Genomic DNA, 19,272 nt, shown 5'->3' with positions numbered 1-19,272 from the left:
AAGTCAAAGGTGTGAAGAAAGAGTAAATCTCTGTCCAAAGAAGTATGTGTTTTGTACATATTTTGTTACCAATTCTTTACCAGATATACATGCACACATAAATACATTTGTGTGTAAATTATATATGTAAAATATATTTCTTGAGGTTTTTTAGTTCTTTGTGGGATTATAACCAATAGTAGGATTGCTAATTAAAAGATATGAAGTATTAATAATAATAGCTGACATTCATATAGTGTTTACTATGTGCCAGACATTATGCTAAACACTTTACAGTTTGACCATTTGAGGATCATTTGATCCTCAATAATCTCAGGAGGTGAGTGATATTATTATTCCCATTTTATCCCTTGTCTCTTGATAAAACAGAAGTGGACACCTCATTCCCTTCTCTGAATTTTTTCTTTAGCCTTTTGTGGGAAATATAGAATACATGTACATTGATTTAATTCAGACTTTTATATTTTTAAAAAAGCTTTATTGATATCTTTTGTTTTTATATCATGCTTATTTCAGCATACACTGCTCTCCAGCTACAGAAACAAATGTGCATTGATTTCATTCAGACTTTTATATTTTTAAAAAAAGCTTTATTGATATCTTTTGTTTTTATATCACTCTCATTTCAGCATACACTGCTCTCCAACTACAGAAACAAATTCTTCCTCATAGTAAAGAAAAACAACCTAAAATAATTGATAGAGTGATGAGATGAAACCATCTGTTAGTATCTATGACATTCTGCTTTCCTAGTGTGCATCCCTCTGTTAAAAGGTGGACTATATATTTTATTATTATTGTTATATATTATCTCTATATGTTCTAATGTGTAATATATAATATAAATTTAATATATAACTATAAATATAATATATGATAATGTAATATATAATATATTATTATGGATTATATGTCTTATTATTATATCTATGTTACCTATGTCTATTATATTATACATAATACAATAGATATAATAATATAATGCATAATAATATTATATATTATTATTATTATAGGCTATATGGTTTTTTAGAATTCCTTTCCACTTTTAGTGATTTTTTTCATCTATTTTATTATTGTAGTCATTTTGTACATTGTTCTGATTCTCTCATTTCAGTCTCTACCAGGACATGCAGATTTTTTTCCATGCCTTTCTGAATTCCTCATATTTATCATTTCTTATGACAAATGGCATTTGCCAGTTCCCCAAATGGTAGGCATATATTTTGTTACCAGTTCTTTTTTATAAATCTATCTATCTATCTGATCTTTCTGACTTTTTTTTTTACTTCCTGAGTCTATAACCATTAATAGGATTCTAGATTAAAAGATATTAAAATTAATAAAGATAGCTAAGATTTATACAATGCTTCTATGTATTAGATATTGTTCTAAGCACAATACAATTATTTCTTTGAGCTTCATAAAAATCCTGGGAAGTAAGTTCTATTATTATTCCTATTTTACGGATGAGGAAACTGAGGCAAACAGAGATTTAAGTGACTAATCATTTTTATCACATAATTTCAAATTGTTTTTCAGAAGAGTTGGGTCAATTCATAAGTCCAGTAATATTGTGCTTGTTCTGACAACACTGATGTTTTGGAGGCATTTTTGAAAATTTGCATTAAGGGTTATTTTAATATGCATTTCTCTTTTATTGAGGCCTTGAAGCATATTTTCATATGGTTGGCAATACTTTGTGATTCTTTTTAAAAACTGTTTGTTTAAATCTTTTGACCAATGACTCAAAATATTTCCAGGAAAACACCCAGAATGATCCTGGTGTAAGTGCAACAGCCACAATTATGGGAAATGTCATGAATTTGTAACCACCGGCTAAGCTGGCTCATATAGTCATAAAATCATAGGATCAAAGATTTAAAGCCAGAAGCCATATTAGAGACCACTGAATCTAGCTTCCTCATTTTACAGATAAGGAAACTCAGGCCAGAAAGGTTAATTCACTTACCCAAGGTCACATTATCAGTTAAGTGTCTGCAATAGGATTTTAACCTAGGCCTTTCTGACTCTCTCTAGTCCTCTGTCCACTATACAACACTGTCTCCCATGTCAGCTTTTCCATTTCCAGGGTTTCTGTGTCTGAACAAACATTTCCTAATGTCCCTCCCAGTTCTAATATTTGGGGATTCTATGATGCTGTGTCAAGAAGTAATAAGGACACTTTAATAAGATGAAGTAACTGTAATTCTGACCAAATAAAATATAGAAATAATGAATACTGAAACCATGTAATAAAAAAGGCATTGCAGGATTAATTTGCAAGCTATCTAAAAAAGGGGAAAGATTCCTCCCAAATGATCCACCAATCTACATTATGGTTCCTCCATTTCTATCTTTATGAGAATAATCTATTTACATTGTTGGTAAAAATAAGAGAAGGGAACATATACAATTTCTCAGAAGTCCATATATATATTCATATGTGCATGTATGTGTACCTATGTGTATGCACTGAAAGATCACATGGCATAGTGTGTATAAAACTAAAGTCAAAGCCAGAAAGACCCAAGTTAAAATTCTGCCACTAAAACATACTGATTATATTCCCCCTAGGCAGGGTCACTTAACCCCTCATGTCTAGGCAATACTTGGAAACCAAGTTGCAGAGAAAGTACCAACCTGAATTGATAAAGTGAATTTCCTCAACCAAGATTTCCCTGGATCAATGAAATCTCAAATATAGTATATTCCCTTTTGTGTACTGGCACACAATAAATTAAAAATAAAAATCTTTATTTGTTGATGTTTTAAAAAATACTCAATTATTACATGGCTTGCCTCTTAAGAAGAGGCAATCAATCAATCAAGAAGAATCAATCAATCAACAAGTACTATGTATCAAGCCAAGTTCTGTGGATGCAAGTCCAAAGAATGGAAAAATCACCACTTTCAAAAACTTTCTATCAGAAAGGTAAAAAGTACATATAAAAAAAAAAAAAACCATACACACACACACACACACACACACACATATACATAATATCGATCACACTGAGTAGGTCAGATCCCTCAAGTGTGACTGGGTTTTAAGGTTGAATACCCCTGAAGGACAATGGGGTTTTCTTAATTATATCAATTGAGTATTCCATTCTTGTTTGTATCCCCCATCAATATCAACCACCAGAGATTATTTCCCAATATGATTACAATTTTAATATTATATATTGATCAATCATATCAATTATTCTTATAAAAGGCTATTTACTGAGTAGATATAACAAGACTGGGAAGATTTAACATTCCCCTGAATTAGAGCACACTTTTTTCTATGGGCAACTAGGTGGTGCAATAGAGCACTGGGCTTAGAATCAGGAAGACTCATCATGAGTTCAAATCCTGATTCAAACACTTACTAGTTGTATGATCCTGGGCAAGTCATTTAACCTAGTTTGTGTCAGTTTCCTCTTCTATAGAATAATCTGAAAAAATAAATGGAAAACCACCTCTGTATCTTTTCCAAGAAAACCCCAAATCAGGTTATAAAGAGTCATACATGACTGTCAGCAGCAAATAACTCTTTTCTATACCTCAGACTTATTGAAGAAAGGGTTGTTACTAAACATCTGGCCAATAGGTATGGCATGGCCACTGCATCAATCATTCTGGCTTCAGGCTTAATTGACTGCTGGTTTGGGTCATACAAATAAGTCATCCTGTTCTTTTCAGGACTGTGATGACTCAGTAGATTTGGCTGCTGACACTATGGCAGTCTCTGTCATAAACAGCCATCACTTCTCATATTTCCAACTTTCTGGGATAGTTTTATATACATTATTCCTTCACCTATGAACAGAAAATAGGAAAACTCAACTGAAAAACAGCAGAGAAGAAAAAGATCTTTTTGGTTGTTAATGTCTTTTCTATGAATACTCAGTTCTGGTTCAGCAGCCAGTCTAAAGACTTTTCTTCACCATTCAGTAAACAGATAGGAAACAATCACATAAAATCCTGGCTCTGAGCCAGAAAAAGGGTCCATCCCCTATTCTATCCAGCATTTTGCACTTCCAGAAGTCTGTTTCCACCGTCAGTCCCAAAAGGCTAGCTTGGTAGGATTTCAGAGTGCAGGAAGGAAGAGTAATATCCAGTGAAGCTGTAAATGATAGGTTGACTTCATGTTGGTTAGGGCTTTAAAAGATATATAGAAGAGTTAGCTTTTATACTAGAGGCAAAAGAAAGCCAATAAAATTGGTTTTGTAAGGGAGACAGTCCTGTACTTGAGGAAAATTAGTTGGCCGAAGTATGTAAAATGGATTAGAGTGGTAAGAGACTTGAAGTTGTTATATTAAGTTGTCATTCATTCTTCATTTTTTAAAAAAAGAACCAATGATATCACAGGATGATGACTTATTTAGTGAACTGGATTTAAGAGAGGCAATTACACAAAGTCTCACTCTCTCTTCCTGAATCATTGAAGTCCAGAAACAGGACAAAAGTCAATATGGTTGGTGATAGTCCAGGATTCAGTGGATGACATTGGCATCTGATCAAGTTCTAAGTAGTCTACAGCACCTGCTTCAGCCACCTTGATGATCAAATTGTTCTCATTTGCCCATTACACTAGGGGGTGTGGGAATCTTCACCTGCTTGGAGTAGACATCCTCCCTAATTCACTAACAGGTTTAAGGCTTCTTGGATACACTGTTGAGACCATTTACTAAGGTGTAGCCATTGTGCATGCTACAGCTTCTTGGAGCCACAGCTGAGAGTTGACAAATAATGTGGAAAGCAAAGGTAGATGAGCTGCCCTCAAATGCGCTTAGCAAGCACTCAAACCAGAAGTGCTAGTCCTCCTGAATGTGGCATCTCCTCCTTTTATTGGATAACAAAGGTTTGAACTAAGGTGGTTGCTTAGTGAATAGAAAGGATAAGAAAGGATATAGGGAAGAAAGGAAAATATAGTTTTATAGAAGAAATGAAACTACAGAAGAGAAAAGATAGACTTTTCCAATTAAAAAGTTCATATTTAAGACTAGACGCAAAAGGTTTATGTAGTAAGAGGGAAAGAAGCAAAGTAAGAAAGACCTGAGTTCAAATTCGACTTTGACATATACCAGCTGACACATAACCTGGGCAAGTCACTTAAATTCTCAATGCTCTGACAACTTTAAATCTATAAGTTGCAGAGAAGATATTAGCCAGCATTGGTACAGGAGAATTTTTTCTGTATACTAATGGGCTTCCCATTAGTGAAATCATAGACTATTCCCTTGAAATGGCAAGATTGGGCAAATGATTTTACATATTTGGATCTTTATAGGTAAAAAGGGGACGAGGAGAGGGAAAGAGGGAAAGATTATCAAACTATTTCAAAGGATCTCTCTTTCTTACTTCAGACAAGTTATCTCATCATCAAGGCTTCTTCTCATTTCAATTTCAAGTGCAACAATATTGTGATTAGTCTGGCAGGGAAGAGAATGAGCATCAAATAAGCACATGTGTCCCTGAACAAAACAGAGTGACTTAAAGTGAACCAATGTCCTTCTACCTGAAATATGTCTTCCATGGAAAGAATAAGTCAGCAAGTCAGTTGATATCCTTATTTCCATCACAATCAGAAAAGAGTGAGGCCTTTAGCATTATTACCTCTAATTCTGCTGGGTTGTAACACTTTATTTTAGAAAACAGATCAGAGAATAAAAATAGAAGTACTATTTTTGCAATTGGATCTTGTGAATGGTAAAGGGGAAAGAGTGAGTCAAGGATTTGGATTCCCTTAGTTCCCATATCTGCTAACCTACATTTATGACCATGGGCCTTTAATTCCTTTAATTGTCCTTTGATTAATTAATCCTTTAATTCACTGAGCCTCAGTTTACTCTGGAAATTGAACTGAATACTCTCTTGTCAGATCTAAAACCTGTTAATCTCAATTTCAGCATGTCACTTCTTTTCTTTTTTTTTCTTTATAGAAAATCTTATTTTTTCCCCCAAATTACATGGAAAACAATTTTCATATCCTTTTGGGGGCAAATTTTGAGTTTTTAGCTTTTTCCCTCTCTCCCTCCCCCATTGAAAAAGAAAGCAATTTGACATGTTATATATGTGCAGTCATGCAAAATACATTTCTGTGCAAGTCATTCTCTGCAAGAAAACACAGACAAAAAAACTAAACAAGAAAAATAAAGAAAAAATATCTATGACTTGCATTCAGGTTCTACCAGTTCTTTTTCTGGAGATAAAACAGCATCTTTTATCATAAGTGCTACAGAACTGCTTTGGATCATTGCATTGCTGAGAATAGCTAATTATTAATTAATTAATACAATGTTGCTGTTGCTGTGTTCAATGTTATTCTGCTCATTTCAGGATGCATCAATTCATATAAGTTTTTCCATATTTTTCTGAGAGTATCTTGCTCATCATTTCTTAAAGCACAATAGTATTCCATCATAATCAAATATAACAACTTGTTCAGTTATTCCCTAATTGATGAACATCCCCATAATTTCCAATTTTTTGCCATCACTAAAGCATTGCGCTCTCTCTCTCTCTCTCTCTCTCTCTCTCTCTCTCTCTCTATATATATATATATATATATATATATATATATATATATATATCCTACTTTTTGTTTTTTATTTCTTTGGGATACAAACCTGGTAGTTATATTGTTTGGTCAAAGGATATGCATGTTTTATAGCCCTTTGGAAATAGTTCCAGGCATTCTTCAGAATGCCTGAATAGTATATTATTTCACCAATAGTGATTTAATTTCTCCATATTCCTCTAACATTTGTCATTTCCCTTTTCTGTCCTATTAACCAATCTGATAGGTTTGAGACAGTAGCTCAAAATTGCTCTATTGTGCATTTCTCTCATCAATAGTGATTTAGAGCATTTTTTTATATGACTATCACTTTGCTTTGCTTATTTTATCTAAAAACTACATGATCATATCTTTTTAACATATATCAATTAAGAAATGGCTCTTATTTCTATAAATTTGACTCCATTTTCTATGTTTGAGAAATGAAGTCTCTATCAAAGAAACTCACTGTAAAAATTGTTTTCATAGTAATTGATTACCAACTATGTATTTCCCCCTATCCTGTTTTCTCCCTGTTCATTCTATTCTCTCTCCTTTTACTCTGTTCATTCTCAAAGTGTTTTGCTTCTGACTTTTATCTTCTCCAAACTGCCCTCTTATATCCAGATCCACCCATTTTCTTATTCCTTTCCCTTCCTACTTTCCTTTATGGTAAGATAGATTTCTACATCCAAATGAGTTTGTAAAGTATTCCCTCTTTAAGCCAATTCCAATGAAAATAAGATTCATATGCTCCCCTCCTCACTTTCCCTACCTTCCTCTCCACTGTAAAATCTCTTTTACTCTTCTTTTATGTAAGGTAATTTATCCCATTTTACCTTTCCCTTTACCCATCCCTTAATTTTGTTGGGATTTTTTTTTTATATAATCATACCATCACATTCAATCCATACCTCTATTTTCTGTCTGTGTATACTCCTTCTAATTGCACTAATAATAAAGTTTTTAAAAGGTATAAATATCCTTTTCCCCATGTAGAAATATGTTGTGTCCTGCTTTCTAGAGCCCCCAAGTTGGGGTGGCAAAATGTATCATTGTGTTCTAGAGCTCCCACACCTGGGTGATTAAAATATACCTTCCTAGTGGAGAAGTGATGAGACGGGACTCCCAGGGATGGTGGAAAAATGGAGTCTGTTTATTTCAAGGACTTTCCCTTTTTTATAATGTAACAAACAATACTGGGCATGTGCCAAGTATACAGCACACATGGGACCATATAAACAACTTGCTTTGTAGTTTGCCACCTGCCAACTCTTCCACCTGGTATCATTCTGCTTCAATCATAACATAAGTTGTCACCACCCCCTAATTTCTCAGGAAGGCTGAGACCCCTTAGAGGAGATGAGGAGTCAAACCAGACATTGTTAGTAGGTTCCCTCTGGGCTGAAGAGTCTTATATCTCACCCAGAGTTTCCCCACTGTCTATGACCCTCTACAGAAATATAAACAAGTTAGCTTTATCAGGTTCCTTATGATTTCTTTTCCCAGCTTACCTTTTTATGCTTCTTTTGCATCTTGTATTTGAAAATCACATTTGTTTTTCAGCCCTGGTCTTTTCATCAGGAATTCTTGAAAGTCCTCGGATTACACTCAGTTTTGCTGAAGAGGTGATTTTTGGTTGTAATCCTAACTCTTTTGTCCTGTAGAATATCATATTCCTAGCCCCCTGATCCTTTAATTTAGAAACTGCTAAATCTTGTGCTAGCCACAATATTTGAATTTTTTCTTTTTTGGCTGCTTGCAGTATTTTCTTCTTGATTTCTTCTGGAACTTGGTGATAATATTCCTGGGAGTTTTCATTTTGGGAGGTGATTAGTGGGTTTTTTCTATTTCTAAAATCACCTTCTGGTAATAGAATATCAGTTTTCCTTGATAATTTTTTGAAAGATACTTTCAGGTAGTCCAATAATTCTTCAATTATCTCTCCTGGATCTACTTTCCAGATCAGTTTCTTTTCCAACGAGATATTTCATATTTTCTTCTATTTTTTCATTTTTTAAAATTTTGTTTGATTGTTTCTTGATGTTTCACAAAGTCATTATTCTAACTCTTAAGAAATTATTTTCTTCAGTGGATTTTTGTACCTCCTTTCCATTTGGCCAATTTTCCTTTTTAAGAAGTGCTTCTCTTCAGTGAAATTTTGTACCTCTCTTTCTATTTGGCCAATTTTGCTTTACAAGGCAAACTTTTCTTCATTGTTTTTTGAACCTCCTATACTATTTGGCCTAATTTGTTTTTTAAGGTGTTATTTTCTTCAGTATTTTTTGTGATTTCTTCACCAACATTTTGACTCTTTTTTCCATGATTGTCTTGTATTACTCATTTCTCTTCCCAATTTTCCTTCTACCTCTCTTACCTAACTTTAAAAATCCCTTTTGAGCTCTTTCATGGCCTGAGATCAATTCATATTTTCTGAGGCTTTGGATGCAGAAATTTTGACTTTGTTGTCTTCTGAGTGTATGTTTTGGTCTTCTTTGTCACCATAGTAATTTTCTATTGTCAGAATTTGGGAGCATTGTCTCAAGCTTTAGGACTTCTGCGTAACTGTTTTCAGAAGTAATTCTGGGGATTTGTAAGTTTTTTGTTTTTTCAAAGTACTGTGATCTAGGGAGAGTTGTATTTGCAACTTTACTGCACTGTAATGTGGTTTGTGAGTGACCACAAGCACTTTCTTCAACTCTGGAACTGTGAGCATGACCAAATTCAAGTAGAGGCAATACAAAAGAGTCCTGTCCCTGGTGCTAGCAAAAGGAACCTCTGTAAATCTCTTTCTGATCCATTTTCTGATTCCCTTACCATGTGGGCTAAGAGATCTGGAGGTTGCCATTGCTGCCACTGACTCAATTGCTCTGAGACTTCCTTATGGTTTGCTGTACCCAGTCTGTGCTGGACTGTGAACCTCTCTCACGTTGGTACAACAGCCCTTTCCTGCTGACCTTCTAAATTATCTTAGGCCAAAACATTTTTTCACTTCGTCTTTTTGTGGCTTCTGCTGTTCTAGAATTTGTTTAGAATCATTTTTGAAGGCATTTGGGGGAAAACTCTGGCTAATCCCTGCTTTTACCATTTTGGCTCTGCCTATGTCATCCTTTCTCATAGAGAATAGGGACTGCTACTTTGACTTATAAAGTTTTTTAAAACTCTGTGTTTGGCAGTTACAGAATCAGGTTCAAATTCACTTGAAATTCCCAGTCCTTCAAAGATGGCTTACCATTAAAAAAAAGAAAGAAAAATTTGTCACATGAAGACCTCATATTTTAGACACATTACAACCAAAATCAGAATGCTAAATATAGAGAGGAATTTAAAAGCTAATGGATCCTTTAAACTTTGGGACACATTCAAGCATATGTTTTAATTAAAATGTTTTTAAACATTGAAGAAGACTGTGACATTAGACCTGATTTTGGCTAGCAATACAGGCAGCTGGTAATGTACTTAATAAAGTATTAGAAAAACTCATGAGTCCAAATGCAGTCTCAGACACTTACTCTATATGATCCTAGACAAAACACATAATCTTTTCTTCCCTCAGTTTCCTGAAACATAAAATGAAAATAATAGCACATACATCAGAAAATTATCATAAGGATCAAATAAACATATTTATAAAAGCACTAAGTACTGTGTCTCACACATAGTAGGAGCTATATAAATAATTAAGCTATATAAATAATTATTCCAGTAGAAGTTATATAAATACTGATTCTTTCCTTCTCCCTAAGCTAGGTTAGAAGAAAGTTGAAAGTAAAAATTAAACTGAAATAATAGAGATGGATGAAAGAACTGAAAATCCTAGTTAAGATAAAAGAATATAAGTCAGAAATACAGAAAGAGATATAGAAGAATAGGAACTTGTAGTTCAGAATAGCATTTCAAAGTTCCAGATCTTGGTGTTTGTACAATTGCATAAGATAATTAGATCTAATCCATGAATATCAGTAACTTTAAAATGGGTTGAAGAAAGATGTCATTGAATCCTGAGAACTTAGATCATTATAAGATCAATGTCCTAAAAGCATTTTGTAAACATATAGATGTTAACATTTCTAGAGATGAGGCGAATGATGTGGGGGGAGAAGGAAGATTGTGAAGAGGTAGAAACTGAAGTCATTAAGAAATAAGAATAAGTTGGGCATTCTAGAGAAATACTGCATTGGTTATTGTTTATAAGCAAATACAATATATGGTTATTGCCTATAAGCAATATATAATACGTATAATGCCAAATTTAAATAGAAATCAAAATTATATTATAAAGAATTAGCAAGTCAATATAGTAGTATATAAGAAATAGAAAATTGGATTCTTTGAATTAATTACAAGTAAATATGTCAATTCAATAAACTCAAAAATACAAATAATGAGGAAAGAAACTTTATTCCATAAAAATTTCTGGAAAACTCAATAGTAATCATTCAAAATGGGTGTAGACTGGCATTTTATATCATATACCATAATAAGTTCCAAATGGATAAATGATTTAACTATTTTTATTTTTTTATTTTTTGCTGAGACAATTAGGATTAAGTGACTTGCCTAGGATCACATAACTAAGAAGTATTAAGTGTCTGAGATTGGATTTGAACTCAGGTCATCCTGACTTCAGGGCTGGTGCTCTATCCACTCCACCATCTAGCTGCCCCCTTTTAACTTTTTAAAAATTATAAAAGTTACAGTAAAATAGAAGGTTCTCTCTTTTACAATAATAAACAGGAAAATAAATCACAATAATAAATAGGAAAAGAAATCATCCAACACAGAATATTATAAAAGACTTGTTTAAAAAACAAATCATAGAGATCCAAAGAATAAGAAGAAGACTTGGGAAAAAAATCCTTGCATTAAACCTCAAAAATCTATAAGGGAATTAATGTATCTCTAAAAGCAAGAGCGATTCTCCACTATATGTTGTCAAATGCTATGTTAAGCAGTTTTCAAAAGAAAAGCACAAACTGCTGAAAGTCTTCTTCCTCGACCTCTCTGCAGTTTTTAACAATGACAATCACCTCTGCTTCCAGATGCATCTCTTCTAGCTTTTATAAGACTGTCTTCTCTTGGCTCTTACCCTAACCAATGGACTAAAGATGGATTTCTTCATTTTCTTTCATGTATATTAATCCTATTTTTACTTACTAAATGTGGATGTCCTGCAAAATGGAATCCTGGGTGAAACAGCAAATTAATTTCACTCAAGATAATGACAATAATGAGACATCATACCAAAATTTGTGGGATGCAGCCAAAGCGGTAATAAGGGGAATTTTTCTCTCTTTAGAGGCTTACTTGAATAAAATAGAGAAAGAGAAGATCAATGAATTGGGCTTGCAACTTAAACAGCTAGAAAAAGACCAAATTAAAAATCCCCAATCAAATACTAAATTTGAAATTCTAAAATTAAAAGGAGAAATTAATAACATTGAAAGTAAAAAAATGCTATTGAATTAATAAATAAAACTAAAAGTTGGCTTCATTAAAAAAAAACAATAAACTAGATAAACCTTTGGTAAATCTGATTAGAAAAAGGAAAGAGAAAAATCAAATTGTTAGTCTTAAAAATGAAAAGAGGGAACTTTTTTACCAATGAAGACGAAATTAGAGCAATAATAAGGAATTACTTTGCCCAACTTTATGCCAATAAATTTGATAACGTAAGTGAAATGGATGACTACCTCCAAAAATATAGGCTTCCCAGATTAACAGAGGAGGAAGTAAATTGCTTAAATAGTCCCATTTCAGAAAAAGAAATAGAACACGCTATCTATCAAACATTTAAAGAACAATTAGCCCCAATGCTATATAAACTATTTGAAAAAATAGGGAATGAAGGAGTACTATGAAATTCCTTTTATAACACAGACATGGTGCTGATACCTAAACCAGGTAGGTTGAAAAAAGAGAAAGAAAATTATAGACCAATCTCCCTAATGAATATTGATGCTAAAATCTTAAATAAGATATGAAAATCATCTCTAGGATAATTCACCATGATCAAATAGGATTTATACCATGAATGCAGGGCTGGTTCAATATTAGGAAAACTATTTGTATAAGTGACCATATCAATAACCAAATTAACAAAAACCATATGATTATTTCAATAGATGCAGAAAAAGTATTTGATAAAATCCAACATCCATTCCTATGGAAAACACTTGAGAGTATAGGAATAAATGGACTTTTCCTCAAAATAATCAATAGCATCTATTTAAAACCATCAGTAAGCATCATATGTAATGGGGATAAACTGGAACCATTCCCAATAAAATCAGGAGTGAAACAAGGTCGCCCACTATCACCATTACTATTCAATATTGTATTAGAAATGCTAGCTTTGGTAATAAGAGTTGAGAAGGAGATTAAAGGAATAAGAATAGGCAATGAGGAAACCAAATGATCACTCTTTGCTGATGATATGATGGTATACTTAGAGAAACCCAGAGATTCTACTAAAAAGTTATTTGAAACAATTCACACCTTTAGCAAAGTTGCAGGATACAAAATAAACCCACATAAGTCATCAGCATTCTTATATATCACTAACAAAACCCAACAGTTAGAGTTACAAAGAGAAATTCCATTTAAAGTAACTACCAATAGTATCAAATATTTAGGAATCTATCTGCCAAGGGAAAATCAGGAACTATATGAGCAAAACTACAAAACACTTTTCACACAAATAAAGTCAGATCTAACAAATTGGAAAAATATTAAATGCTCTTGGATAGCATGAGCAAATATAATAAAGATGACAATACTACCTAAACTAATCTATATATTTAGCACTATACCACTCAGACTCCCAAAAACTATTTTAATGACCTAGAAAATTAACAACAAAGTTCACATGGAAAAACAAAAGGTCAAGAATTTCAAGGGAACTAATGAAAAAAAAAATCAAATGAAGGTGGTCTAGCTGTACCAGATCTAAAATTATATTATAAAGCAGCGGTTACCAAAATCATATGGTATTGGCTAAGAAATAGACTAGTTGATCAGGGAATAGGCTAAGTTCAAAGGACAAAACAGCCAATAACTTTAATAATCTAGTGTTTGACAAAACCAAAGACCCCAGCTTTTGGGATAAGAGCTCACTGTTTGACAAAAATTGCTAGGAAAATTGGAAATGAGTATGGCAGAAACTAGGCATTGATCCATACTTAACACCATATATCAAGACAAGGTCAAAATGGGTTCATGACCTAGGCATAAAAAATGGGATTATAAATAAATTAGAAGAACATAGGATAGTTTACCTCTCAGAACTGTGGAAGAGGAAGGAATTTATGACCAAAGAAGAATTAGAGATCATTATTGATCACAAAATAGAAAATTTTGATTATATCAAATTGAAAAGTTTTTGTACAAACATAACTAATGCAGACAAAGAGATTTTAAAGAAGTGAAAGATACCTGTATGTGCAAGAATGTTTGTGGCAGCCCTCTTTGTAGTGGCCAGAAACTGGAAACTGGGTAAATGCCCATTAATTGGAGAATGGCTAAATAAATTGTGGTATATGAATAATATGGAATATTATTGTTCGGTAAGAAACGACCAACAAGATGATTTCAGAAAGGCCTAGAGAGACTTACATGAACTGATGCTAAGTGAAATGAGCAGGACCAGGAGATCATTATATACTTCAACAACAATACTATATGATGATCAATTCTGATGGACATGGCCATCTTCAGCAATGACAATGACCAAATCAGTTCTAATGGAGCAGTAATGAACTGAACCAGCTACACCCAGAGAAAGAACTCGGGGAGATGACTAAGAAGCATTATATAGAATTCCCAATCCCTATATTTTTGCCCACCAGCATTTTTGATTTCCTTCACAGGCTAACTGTACAACATTTTGGAGTCCGATTCTTTTTGTACAGCAAAATAATGGTTTGGACATGTATACTTATTTTGTATTTAATTTATACTCTAATATATTTAACATATATTGGTCATCCTGCCATCAAGGGGGGGAGGGGGAAGGAGGGGAAAAATTGGAACAAAAGGTTTGGCAACTATCAATGCTATAAAATTACCCATGCATATAATTTATAAATAAAAAGCTATTAAAATTTTTAAAAAAGATTAGAAGGGAAACAATAAACTGGAAAAAACATTTTTACAGTCTAAGGTTCTGATAAAGATCTCATTTCCAAAAGATATAGAGAATTGACTCTAATTTATAAGAAATCAAGCCATTCTCCAATTGATAAATGGTCAAAGGATATGAACAGACAATTCTCAGATGAAGAAATTGAAACTATTTCCAGCCATATGAAAAGATGCTCCAAGTCATTATTAATCAGAGAAATGCAAATTAAGACAACTTTAAGATACCACTACATACCTGTCAAATTGGCTAGAATGACAGGGAAAGATAATGCGGCATGTTGGAGGGGATGTGGGAAAACTGGGACACTGATACATTGTTGATGGAATTGTGAATACATCCAGCCATTCTGGAGAACAATTTGGAATTATGCTCAGAAAGTTATCAAATTGTGCATACCCTTTGATCAAGCAGTGTTACTACTGGGCTTTTATCCCAAAGAGATTTTAAAGAAGTGAAAGGGACCTGTTTGTGGCAAGAATGTTTGTGGCAGCCCTCTTTGTAGTGGCCAGAAACTGGAAACTAATTGGATGCCCATCAATTGGAAAATGCCTGAATAAATTGTGGTATATGAATATTATGGAATATTATTGTTCTGTAAGAAATGTGCAGGAGGATGATTTCAGAAAGGCCTGGAGAGACTTACATGAACTGATGCTGAGTGAAATGAGCAGAACCAGAAGATCATTACATACTTCAACAACAATACTATATGATGATCAATTCTGATGGACGTGGCCCCCTTCAACAATGAAGATGAACCAAATCCATTCCAATAGAGCAGTAATGAACTGAACCAGCTACACCCAGGGAAAGAACTCTGGGAGATGACTATGAACCACTACATAGAATTCCCAATCCCTCTATTTTTGTCTGCCTGCATTTTTTATTTCCTTCACAGGTTAATTGTACATTATTTCAAAGTCTGTTTCTTTTTGTACAGCAAAATAACTGTATGGACATGTATACATATATTGTATTTAACATATACTTTGACATATTTAACATGTATTGGTCAACCTGTCATCTGGGGTAGGAGGTGGGGGGAAGAAGGGGAAAAATTGCAACAAAAGGTTTTGCAATTGTCAATGCTGAAAAACTATCCATGCATATATCTTATAAATAAAAAGCTATAATTTAAAAAAAAAAAGAAAAAATGGAACCCTGTTCATTTCTTCTCTAAGTATCCTCTTTCCTTTGATAATGTCATCAACTACCATAAGTTTAATGATTGCAATGTAGGTGGTTTTGCTCCAATCAATTTCCTGAGCTCTAGGACCATATCATCCATCAGTTGCTTGCTAGATATCTCTACCTAGTTGCCCAATGGGCATCACAAATTTGGCTAGAAAACACAGAACCCCATTTCTACTATCTATAACCTACTCTTTTAGGGCTGCAGTTTCCTCATCAAAAAGGGATTTAACTAAATTATCTCTAGGCTATCTATCAGATCAAGGTCTATGATATTATGCTCAAAATGAAACCCATTTAATTTTTTCCCAAACTCACCTCTCCTAATCACATAGGTTTTTAAACCTAGGAGGATCTTTTTTCCCCCTCCCTTTCATTCCTTCCTCCATATGTTATTGGCAGTCAAGACTTATCAATTATATCTTCACAACATCCCTCATATCTATTCTTTTTTACTCTTATTTATGTTTTTGTCAGTTTTTACTTGGAATATGCAATAATTTCTTAATTGGTCTCTCTGCTTTTAGACTCTCCATATAGCTTATATACACACAACTGACAAACTGATAGTGCTGAAGTATAGAAATGATTATGCCATTATGTAAACATCTTCAATGGCTCCCTATTGCCTCTGGGGTCAAATTTTTAAAATCCTGAGCCTAACACTTAAAGTTTTCTCCAATTTGGCTTGCACTGACTTTTCCATTCTTATTACATCTCCTTTATTCCTTATCTTTTTCAGGCAAAAATGTACAATGGAAAAAGCATTAAATTTGGAGCATTTAAATTCTAACTCTTTAGATTGAACTTTTTGAGAACTGGGGCTATATTTGTTCTTTCTTTGTGTACCCATAGTTCAAAGTTTATATGCATGAAACTCTCCTTATTGGCAGAAATTGTTTACTCAGTGCTCTATGCCTTCATGAGAGGCATAATTGGCTAGAGCTTAGGAGAAGAGATAACCTGGTCATCTGGCTTCCAAATTCAAGAGAGAAAACAGTTCAGACACCTTTCAGGTTCCTAAAGTGAGAGAAAAACTCTGAAATGTAAAGGAGATCACATTCTCACCAACTGTACTCCTCATAAATGTATACTCACTAAGTAATCAATCTCCACCAATAAGAAATGTCCCTGCAAATAAACTTTGAGCCACAGTTGAAATCCCTATATTTGTATCCCTAGGTTTTAGCACAGTGGCTGACACATAGTTGGTACTTAATAAATTCTTATTAATGGACTCATTTATAACACATTTTCTGGATCATTTAATCTTTCTGATCCTCACTTTCTACATCTGTAAAATGAGGAAGTTAGAACAGATAGTCTTTGAAGTCCCTTACAGATTTATAATTATGATTCTATTATTCTTATATATAGTCTCTGGATCCTGTCATCACATGTTTGCAAAAGTGAAATCCTGAGCTTGAAAGACACTTCCTCCTTACTTCCTCCTGTTTCAATACCTAGTTTTCTTTAAGGCTCAGCTCCCTTTGTTTTTCAAAGTTCTTCCTGATTCCCCTTATTTATTAGTATCTTCTCCCTTTTTAAATGATTTTTATATACTTTCCTTTATATTATTTTCTCTATACTTCTGAATATATAATTTATCCTCCAAGTGAAACATAAGCTCCTTGAGGGCAGGAATTATTTTATCTTTATAGCCCCAGCAGTTAAGAAAGTTCTTAGGCAATTAATCATTGTTGTTCACTTTGAATTAAACCAACAAACACTGTTTCAACAAAACATGCAATATGGAAATTAAAACTCTGAAGTATCATCTTACCCTCATCAATTTGGTAAAAAAAAAAAAAAAAAAAAAAAAAAAAAAGGAGAAAAAATGGGAGAGCCAGTTTGGAATGACTATGGGCAAATAGACATACTAGTAAGTTGGTTGGTAGAGTTGTTGATTAGTCTTAATTATTCTGTAAAGGAATTTGGCCACTCAAAGGAACTACAAATGATTAACCAAAAAAAAAAAAAAAAGTGCTCCCAATCCATTACAACAGAAGCAACTTTGAAGTTCTATTTAAAGCCCAGTAAATTGACAATGACAATAAAAAAAAGAAAATTTTAGAGAGATTGTGGAAAGACCAGGACACATGTAGTGTTGGTCAAGATGTAATCTGTTATATCTATTCTGGAAAGCAGTTTTAAATTGTGCTAAAATAAATAATAAATTTGCTATTCTTTGGCTATTGGGTATATACCCCCAAAGACATCACAGACTAAATACAAATCCCATGTATGCCAAAATAGTCAGAGTATACTTTTATAGAAGCAAAGAATTGGAGGGAAAAAAGCAAATGCCTGTCAATTAGGGGACTGAGTAAACAAGTTGCTGTACTAAATATGAAGAATTCAGAGAAACATAGGAAGACTTATGACTACAACAATGTAAATAGAAAGTGCAATAAAATTGAACTGCACACTATAAAAAATACAATAAAGCTTGGCCTCTGGGAATAATTGAGAAAATATAGCCACCTTTTGTCATGACAGAGAGAGATAGTAGGCTAAAAATGTGGAACATTGCATGTATTGCCAGATATAGTTAAGGTACTAGTTTTATTGAACTAATTTTTCCTTCTTCCCTGTTATAAGAGAAGGTTCACAGGAATAGAAGAGGGAGATGCTTAATAAAAAAATGAATGCAACAAAAAATGGTATTAATAACAAAAATAAATTATCATGACTATTTTCTTTCTTTTGTTAAAAAAAGTAATCATTGAAAGAGCTGCACATTGATACCAACATCTTATAAGTCAATTTGGAATTCTGCATGAAAAATTATATAATTGTTGTAAGCTTACATTCCATGGACATTTTTGAAAAGAAGAATATACTTATTTGTACCCAACTATTCATTATTTCTAATAGTTAAAAGAGGAAACTAATTATGTACCCAAAGATTAAATAACTGAAAAAAACTGCATATAATAGAATATCAATGTGCCTTAAGAATACAACAGCACATTGGCAATGTTCCTCTTAGTTTATTACTATTAAAGCAATATCTTTCCTTTCTCTCAAGAAAAAATAAATTACAAAGTGTGAAGTTGAAAATTACAAAGCTTTTAAATAAGGCTGCATAATAGATGGCTGTTAAAATTGAAATCAGGAAGACCTCTAATGGAATCCTGCCTCAGACTCTGTGTGACTGCAAACAAGTAGTTGGTTAACTTCTCTGGACCTGAGGCAATGAACTGTAACACTCATGTTACACAGGAGTTGTGATAATAAGGCTGATGCTGTTTTGATTAATTATTTCTAAGAAATTTATTGTGTTGATAGTTTGTTTGTTTGTTTTCTGCTGTGCTGACAAAATTCATCAATAAAAATAAACTCCCAAATGTCCAACAACAAATTCCTTAGCTATGTGTTGAATGTT

At 33.2% G+C, this 19,272-nt stretch overlaps 1 long non-coding RNA gene across 2 annotated transcripts in view; it reads left to right on the top strand.

Annotated features, from left to right (window-relative positions):
- Window positions 1-19,272, top strand: part of LOC127549600 (uncharacterized) — a 1,392,683-nt gene that overhangs the window by 671,198 nt on the left and 702,213 nt on the right. The gene's annotated exons all lie outside the window — the stretch shown is intronic.

Source organism: Antechinus flavipes, chromosome 2 (assembly GCF_016432865.1).
Source record: "Antechinus flavipes isolate AdamAnt ecotype Samford, QLD, Australia chromosome 2, AdamAnt_v2, whole genome shotgun sequence".
Classification (NCBI taxonomy): domain Eukaryota; kingdom Metazoa; phylum Chordata; class Mammalia; order Dasyuromorphia; family Dasyuridae; genus Antechinus; species Antechinus flavipes.
Note: the sequence above shows the minus strand (reverse complement) of the source record. Positions and strands in the feature narration are given on the sequence as shown.